The 9,487-nt window shown below is 40.4% G+C and overlaps 1 protein-coding gene across 3 annotated transcripts in view; it reads right to left on the minus strand.

Annotated features, from left to right (window-relative positions):
- The window catches only part of Dock10 (dedicator of cytokinesis 10), a 250,718-nt gene that overhangs the window by 233,796 nt on the left and 7,435 nt on the right, over positions 1-9,487 (minus strand). The window lies entirely within an intron of this gene.

Here is a 9,487-nt window from a genome sequence, read left to right on the forward strand (position 1 = left end):
GAAGAGAATTCTGGGAGGTGGAAGGCTGGGGCAGAGAGACATGACCAGCTGCCACCATGACAAGAAAGATGTAAGGTACTGGTAAGCTACGAGCCATGTGGCAAAGTATAGATTAGTAAAAATGGGCTAAATATAAGAGTAAGAGCTAGACAATGATAGGCCTGAGCTAATGGCCAAGCAGTTTAAATAGTATAAATGTCTGTGTGTTTATTTTATAAATGGGCTACTGGACTACTGGGGCTTAGTGAGACCTTGAGAAAGGCTCTCCAACTACAGGTGTCTGTCACAAGAAAGACATATCACACACAACTGAAGCTTCCTGGACTCAGAAGCCTTCCAGGGCACCAGAGAAAGATTGCTTGAGATCACAAGTTAGAACAAATCTAAAACGTATATTCTAGTGACAGGAGACTTCTGGGTAGAAGAAAGACCAAACATGGCTGGAAGGTATACATGGCACACGGGCCTTCTACCCAGGAAGCAAAGGGATCATGGATTTAGAAACATGAGATGGAAGGTTTTTAGTGGTAGCAAATGATGATTTAATACATCTTCGTATTTCCTCCAACCAACTGAATAACTCCTAGAAATTAATGTGAAAGACTGGGGAAATAGCTCAGCTGGTAAAGTACTTATATCCCAAGAATGAGGACCTGAGTTCAGTACCTGGAACTCATGTAAAAGAAACCAAGCATGGTGGAGTATGCCTGTGATCCTAGAGCAGCAGAGGCAAAGACAGACAGATCCCAAAGTTCACTGGTCAATCAGTCTCAACTACATGCATGCAAACACATACATATACACAGATACCACATACACACATAAACACTATCACCATACATATACACATATAAATAGATACCACACACACACACATCCCACCATACACATACACCCACATATACACAGACACCATATACACATACACCTCACACCATACACACACTTACATACACAGACACCCCCTAAACCATCCACACACACAAACATACACACACACCACACACACATACATATACCACACACACACATAGCAAACCACACACACACACTCTCACACACACAGAATATAACACACACACACACACACACACACACACACACACACACATACACACACCCACACCAAACCACACCCACACACTCTCACATACACCTCACATACAACACACACAAATTTAATAACTAATTGAAAGACTTATCACAATTAGGAGGGAAAGTATTTCAAAAAGAAAGAAATGTTAAATAACTAAGAATTCCATGTTAGAAACGATAGGTTTTGCACTGTAAAATCTAAAGAAATTACAAGCCCAAGATGGGTTTTTCCTTCATAGTCCTCTTATTTCACTGAAAGGCAATAATTAAAATGAGGCCTTTTAAAAAGCATCTACATCTATTTTACTTTTCAAAGGTATTGAATTTGAATGCCTGAGCTCTTGTTTCCAAAAAGCAGGTACTCAGCAAAGCATGTGATCCTTGTGATACATGCCCTTTTCAAGAATGACATTTAAGATGTTTTTAGAGCATTTACAACACCCATAATAATACATATATACATACATATATATCTGTCCATCCAACCAGGGATCGTATATGAAGCTGTGATAAAATTGTAGCTTTCTGATAAGACAAACCAATGGCAATGCAATTGTGGGTAAGGGTAATTAATGTATTTGCAATGTTGTGGAAACAGAGAAAGAAAAGGCTAAGACCAACTAGGAACTCAGGGGAGGTAGGACAGGTTATCACTGTGCTACTGTTTGTGTGTGATGTTTGTGTGTAGTGGGTAGCCACTCCAGCTTTGATCTGGAAGTTCCAACCCCCATTGAGGCTTTGGTAACTGTCACGCTTACAAGGCGGGGTTGAGAGAGGACCCTGAAGACCCAAGATCTGGATGTGCTGGGCTCTCTTGGTTCCTGGACCCTGGACACTGGAGGTAGACCAAGCAGAGTTCTCCAGAGAACACCGCCAGACTGTGCCATACCTTTCCCAGACCCTATTACCTATATCCCTTCACTTGTTAGTTACCCTACAAAATAAACCTCCCTTTTAACTACGTGTATATCTGTGTATATGAGTCAATATTGAAAATGTGATGGTGAAATTTCATTTTCAAATTGACTGGATTTATAGTCACTGCTGGGCATATTTGTCATCAGAGAGGTTTAAATGATGATGGAAGACCTATGCAAGTGTCCCCATCCCATGTGGTCCCTGACTGTTCCTTCCACTTTGCCTTAGCATCAGAAAGCAGTTTGGGTGTGCTAATTGGCTCTTTTTAGTACATTTCTGAGCATCTTTTGTGCTGTACCTCATGAAGACATCCATACCCAAATCCCTGAAGCCTATGAATATACTTGTTTGCACAGAAAAAGAGACATTGAGGGCATATTTAGAATTAAAGACTGGCATATCATGGGATGATCCTAGTTACTTATGTGGCCATGGAATTAATCCTTCTCAGGGAAAGAGGGAGGCAGAAGAAAGGGTCAGAGGGATGTAACATAGAATGAGCTTGACTCACAATGGTATGCTTTGACAGTGGAAGAAGGGACCCAGTGCCAAAGAGGCTGACTTCAGTCTACATTCAACAAGGAAAGAGGCACTTCCACCAAACAAGCTCAAGGATCTAAATTTCATTACAACCCTTATGAGCACAAAACAGATTTCCCTTGAATGCATTCTGAAAAAGACACAACCTTGGCTGGCACCTTGATCATAGCCTGGTGAGACCTTTACCAGCTTCTCAAACTATATGAAATATCACTGTTGTTTAGGACTACATTTGTATTTACTGGTTATGGAAGCAACAGAAATCCATTCACAAAATTCACATCCTACCAAGCAAGCCAGGTTCAGGCAAATCTCAGTCACTTCTCAGGGTACTGAGGGATCAAGGATAGCCATTTAGGTTATTAGACATGACAAAAACATCAACTCACAGGAATGGCTCAAACCCAGTGACACATCTAGGCCCTTTCTGAATTCATGAATTGAGAGATACATGTTCTCAACTGCATGGCAAATGTGGTCATACATTTTTGGGACACCTGTACAGACTCTCAACAAACAACAGAGAATAGTGACCCTCAGATGTTAAAGATGTGAAGTAGGCCTGTGTACCCAGCTTAGCTGGATGTGGATTACTGAAGCTCCTTGGCAAGCCATCCTCGGATGGCTGGCTGGCCCCTTCACTCTCACTGGAGAGTCCAAGGAAATACAAGTAGAATCAGCTACCTCCATTTTGTGACACAAAATTATACTCACTGTTACAGATGTGCATTTGGCCAATGGAGGGCTAGAAACTGTCTCATGATCCTGTGACCATGACAACATCCCTCCATACCTCTGTGGCTTAGCTTCCTTTCTCTTTCAGATGAATTTTCCCTTTAGGTATAAATGTAGACTATCAAGAGGAGTTTCACAATTTTTCCCTCCTTGTTCTCAGCATATATTTTAGGTTGTACTTGTATATAAAGTTGTTGGCAAAAAATTAACATAAAACTTAGCTTAAATCACTGAACATACATTAAATAATTAAATATTCAGTGTTAGCTAAGATTTATGCCATGAGATGTTTTGAAAAGACAAGTGCTTCAAATAAACACTCTGAGAATAAAGATGTGTGATTAATGGCCAGTGAGACCCTGGGTGACTAAGTTTTTCTTCATTATGTTTTATATTTTGAGTTGTTAAATTAATAAACTCCACAGCATTTTCTAAGTATGGTAGAAAGAGACAAAAATATATCAAAAAGCAGAACTTTAAAACTGGAGGCAATACAGTCAGTACAACATCCAGGAACATCCTCTGCCCTCAAGCAGGAAAGGCAACTTTTCAGTTTAAATAATAGGAATGAAATAGGATTTGTGTTCACTGATGAAATCACACAACTCCAGGGAACTCCACTGTCCCCAGACTTGCCCTTCCTTTTTAATCTCGAGCACTCTCCATTATGGCACTGGGAACAACTCCGTGGCCCACAGTTCCTCCATTTTAGTCAATTACTCTCTGCTAACATCATCGGCAGAAAAGACACTAACATCCCCAGCTAAACAACAAGGCCTGTGAGTGCCACTTGGTGACTTAGGCAAGGAATTGGGGTCACAAAAAACATGTAACACTTTTGTGGCTCCATCTTACATATTAGGTGCATGCTGATCAACACGTCAAGATTAGGCTTTCTAATCTTTGGCTGGCTTATTGTAGGAATCTCTACTTATATGCTCTTCAATTTACTGCTATCCGACTTGCTACTAATGAATAGAAACTGTACATTATTGCTTAGAAATTATTGTTAGAATTCTTTCCCTCAGGGAGATATGAACAGCATCTAGTATCTCTGTAACACAAATTTCTAAACTGTCTTATTAATAAAAATGGTCTTAATAAAAAAACATGGAGGCAGATATTGGGGTGAAATTTGAAAGATCAGCGAGACAAAACAAGCCACAGCCAACCTCACCTGGCCAACTTCTCAGCTGATCCTGTTTCTTCAAACTGGAAGCCTCTGTCTTCATCTGAATTGAGCTCAGCTGAACTGCTGCTAAAAGCCTAAAAGCTTAAAAGCCTCTCCTTCCTGGTCCTCATATCCCTTTCTGCTTCCTGCCATCATTTCCTGGGGTCAAAGGCATGTGTTTTTCCCAAGCAAGATGAGATCTCAAGTGCTGGGATTAAAGATGTGTGTCACCATGCCTGGCTGTTTTCAGTGTGTCCAGATGCCTCCTGGGTGATAGGATTAAAGGTGTGTGTGCCACCATTTTCTGGCTTCTATGTCTGTCTAGTTCTGTTCTCTGACCCCAGATAAGTTTATTATGGTGCACAATATATTGGGGGACACAATATCACCACATCGCTCTTCATAAGGTCTAACAACAAGTCAAAGTATGATTCCACCACAGTTCACTCTGGGGAGCCAATGAGTTCATTAGTCTTACTTACAGAGCAGGGGTGAGGGAATTCTGGCAGGAGAGACCTCCAAAACAGCCATGCTGGAAGACTTCACCTAGCATGGATGATGGCTATATAATCTTCCCCTTCCAAAGATCCCAATACCACTTGCAATTAAGGCAAAATTATATACAGATGACTGGGAAGAGTTGCTGGATACTCAGGAGAAAGTCCAGTGGCATCACTCCACCCATGAGGGAATGTCAATTGTCTACTTTTTTTTCTTCTTTCCAATCTTTAATGGTTTTTCTTTTCTTTTTAAATTGAATTAAGACATAATTACATCACCCCCAATTCTCTTTCAAATTCATGGCCTCATATTCTTTAGTTATGATGATTACATGTCTCTCTGTGTATGCATGTGTGTATGTGCATGTGTGTGTGTATGTGTGACTACATATAAACATGCAGCCAGCTGAGGCTGTTTAGTGTTGTTCTATGTAACATTTTACAGCTGACCATTTTGGATTGGATAACCATCTGGGGTGGTCATCTTTGGGGAAGACCATCTCCCACTCTCCCAGCAGTTTTTAGTTTTCTGTAGCTCTTGATCTGGGATGGGGACCCACGTGATTTCCTCCATCCACACTGGCATGCTGACTGGCATTGCTGTAGAGTTCAGGTCTTGTTCAGGCCTGATCTTGATGGACTCTCACAAGTAGACACAGATGATCGCATGAAGATGGTGACAGTTTGGCTCAGAGGATTGTGCCTCACACGAGGTGCCAAGTGTCTTCTTTTGAACATATCTAGGGATTTTGTTTCTGTCATACCAGACACTTCAATTTCCTTTTATACACCTCATCTGTCTTCTATGTCTCCATGTATGAGTTTTCTTTTTCCATTTGAGGAGCATTTAGTAAGCACCTACTATGTGAAGGATTTTGCTGCCCTGGAAAAATGAGAGGCATTAACCATCTGTCTGACCTTGAAAGTCTCTCAATATTAGAACTGTCAGATAAAAAAAATCTACACCTTTCCCTCTTAATCCAGGAGAAGTAACACAAATAAGCATCATTTAAATTGTGGATGGACAGATTTCATTTAAAGAGTTCCAGAGATCAGTTTTTCAGTAGAATGCCAAAAAGTCATCTCCAGTATCCTAGCCTCTGCCTTCTGTGGGGGTTCATTTCCGCTCTGAAGGGAACACACTGTGGGTACTTCACACTGTGTCAGGGTGGCTGCTAGCAGGACTAGGGCTGGAGGAAAAACAGACTCCTCTCACACCTCAGAAACCACACAAGGTTCAGAGCAAGTCATATGAGTCACAGAGACAAAAACAATCTTCATAGGAAGAGAGGAAGGGAGGGAAGAAGAGAGGGAGGGAGGGAGGGAGGGAGGGAGAGAGAGAGAGAGAGAGAGAGAGAGAGAGAGAGAGAGAGAGGTTCTTATTGTCTTATCAGTGGCTGTCAGGGACCTGGGCAGGGGGAACCATTCACAATTTTTTCTGTCAATCATGTGGAGAGGGATTTTTACCAAGACCTGGAGCCATAGACCTACAGTGACCAGGATCCTTATGAGTCCTGAAAGGGTGCTTTCTGAATGAAATGAATCTTTCCCTTCTCTCAGAGTAGAAAGGGGGAAATAGGACTGGTTCCTTGTCCCTGATGCTCCACAAGGCTGGAAGAACAAGACTTGCCCAACCGTGACATGGTCCCGTCCTTTTTTTGCCAAGTTCTATGTCTTGTAAACAGCCATGCTTCTCACTGATGATCATTTTCAATATTAGCATCTTTACTTGAAAATAAACCACTTGAACCTCTTCTTCCAGTTGCCAAACTCAGGCATCTTAAAATCAATTTGCTGGTGTGACAAGTGAAAAACAAACAAACAAAAAGAGTAGCTTTATTCTCTATGAAACCTTCTCCTAACCACTAAGAACTGCCTAGATACTCAGTCTTTCTATGTCTTAGTGTTCACGGTTTTATTTTAGAAGTGACCCAAAGGTTAATGACATGGTCAAGGTTACATTGCCTGGAAACCACACTTGCTGGCAATAAAGACACATGTTTTTCAAATTCATTGTGGTACTCAAGAAGGCTATGGAGGAATCTTATCTCTACATGTTGGTATGCCAATAACTTTGTGAAGAGCGCTTTCAGATTCAGAACAAATTTATGGCTGTTCATTTTGTGATTTATAATAACAGAGCAAACCAGAATGAACTTCTATTCATTTGGGAAAAAAAGACATCTTCTTTTTGAACAAATGGCTGATTTTAAATAAACAAAGGATGTGGAAAAAATACAGAGCAAGTATTTTTAAAGATGAGTTCACATTTGCATTTTCTTCCTGAAAATGTGACAGAGTTCCAACATCTCTCCAATTTGGTGAAGATTTCCTAGCTGTACTGAGTTCGCTTTTTCTCATGCCACAGGGTTAAGACAAAGGGACCTTGAGCAGCTTATTAAACAAACAATACAAGTTCAAGAATAATTTAATTATCATATCTCACTGAATAGTAAGTTCTGGTAAGTTTTTTGTTTGCCTGTTTGCTGAATCAAATGTTCATGCCTGTGTTCTTTTTATAGAATGTGTGATTTGAAGGGCCATAAGTCATTGGTCATTTGACAGCCTTAATTAGTTATTTAAATTGGTAATTACTAAAAGCATTACAGAGGGGAGAGCTCATTGTGTTGATCATAAATGGTGTCATCTTTTTCAAATGGACTCCCTTCCGTCTTTTGTTAAACTTTGCCATTTTGGTATTAAGTTTAAATTAAAGAGCTGCCTGGCTTCCCAAATTCTATGTCAGGAGAAAAGGTATGCTCAAATTGAATTAGAAAAACAAAGAACTTTCATATTTTAGAAGCAGAAATGAAAGGGACTTTGAGTGATGCAGCTCTATGAATTCTCTTCATTTTAGAGGCAGACATGTCCACTTCAGTCCAACTGTAGAATATTAATGCTTTCCCAAGGCAAATGTTTTTATCTATTGCTGCTAACTCATTCAAATTCATTACATTTTATTATTTCTACATCATTAGATGTAGGTCAACATGTTGAGTCCAGCAAACACCAGCACTTATTTCCAGCCCACAGATGCTGTTGTGAATGACAAGAAGGAAACAAACGGGACTCTGAAGGAAAGAACTCCCCTTATTTGTAAACATGAACATTGTATCAAGACTAAAAGAGACAATGTAATAGATGCAATTTGTAATCCAACCACTCCATGCTTATCTTTCCAAAATGTATTTCTGTAGAAGGAGTAGAATGGAATGATATTTTTTCTATAGCTAAGGAATCCTTTTCTTGCAAAACTTATCCTGTTCTATGTCAACCCTGTAGCTTGGAAATAAGCCCCAAGACAGAGGACCTAGAGAGCATTTGTCCCAATATCTCATGCTTCTGGGATGTCACAGGTGAACTGTTCAGTGGGGTGAAAGTATGCCCAGTGCTTCATGTTAAGAAGCTGTTTTAGAAACTAAGACTGAATGACTTCCTTTACTCTTGGATGCCAGCTGCCTATAAAACGAGGTTGTTCCTCTCTTCCTACCTGGTATGGCATTTGCACCATTCAGGGAGTCAGAATGCCTGCAGTGAACTCTATATTCATCATTGCCTTGCCAATCAAGGGCAAGTTCCATGTCTGTGAGCATCTTTCCACACTATACAATGGGAACAGGAATTTATTGCCAAGGGTTGATTATAAATAGACTGTGTAAATAAAATACATGATACAGAGGGTATCATAATGACTTCCTGGTTGATTGCTTGTTCCATTCTTCAGGACTATGAGGATTATGCATCAAAGCCCCATTTTTCATTGCAACCTTCCACTCAGTGCACCTAGCCCACTTGTCCTAGCTCTCTTTAAGTACCTCAGGTGCAGCAGTGTGAAAGCTTCTTCTCTACATCAACTTTCATACAGTAAGCAGAGTATAAAAGAATTGCAACAGATATGTTCAAAAGGTCACTGTAGGTAGCTGCTGTGAGCTTTGAAATAAACCAAACAGAACTATGGGACCTTAGCGAGGTAGATAGAAAACTTCTCTCTGATATCCAGGATGACCTGGTGGCATCTGAGGACTAGGGTCTGGAGAACTTAGCAGAACTCTGAAGCAGGGGAACTACAAAAGCAAGGACTAAGTATGTCATCTTTTGTTTTCTTTTTATTTGAAGTTTTTGGAGACAGGATTTTTCTATATAGTCCTGACTGTCCCTGAACTCACTCTGTAACCTGGGCTGGCCTTGAACTCACAAAAATCCTCCTGCCTCTGCCTCTCAAGTGCTGGGATTAAACATGTACACCGTCACTCTGGTCTGTTATCACAGACCCAGAATCCGAGGCTCAAAAGAAACAAGTAATTTCACACTATAAGCTCAGGGGTTGGATACGGAGTTCTAGACTCCATCTTCATAGAACCTGCCATTTCCTACCATCTCCCATCAACTAGAAACTCATGGCCAAACTTTAAAAAGCATAATTTTGACGAGAAGTGAATGAGTATTCTACAATGGTAGTGAAGAATAACAAAACAGATCACATTATAGTTTATGAGGAATAAACTCCATAGAATCTCATCCTCAGGAC

Source organism: Onychomys torridus, chromosome 23 (assembly GCF_903995425.1).
Source record: "Onychomys torridus chromosome 23, mOncTor1.1, whole genome shotgun sequence".
Classification (NCBI taxonomy): Eukaryota; Metazoa; Chordata; class Mammalia; order Rodentia; family Cricetidae; genus Onychomys; species Onychomys torridus.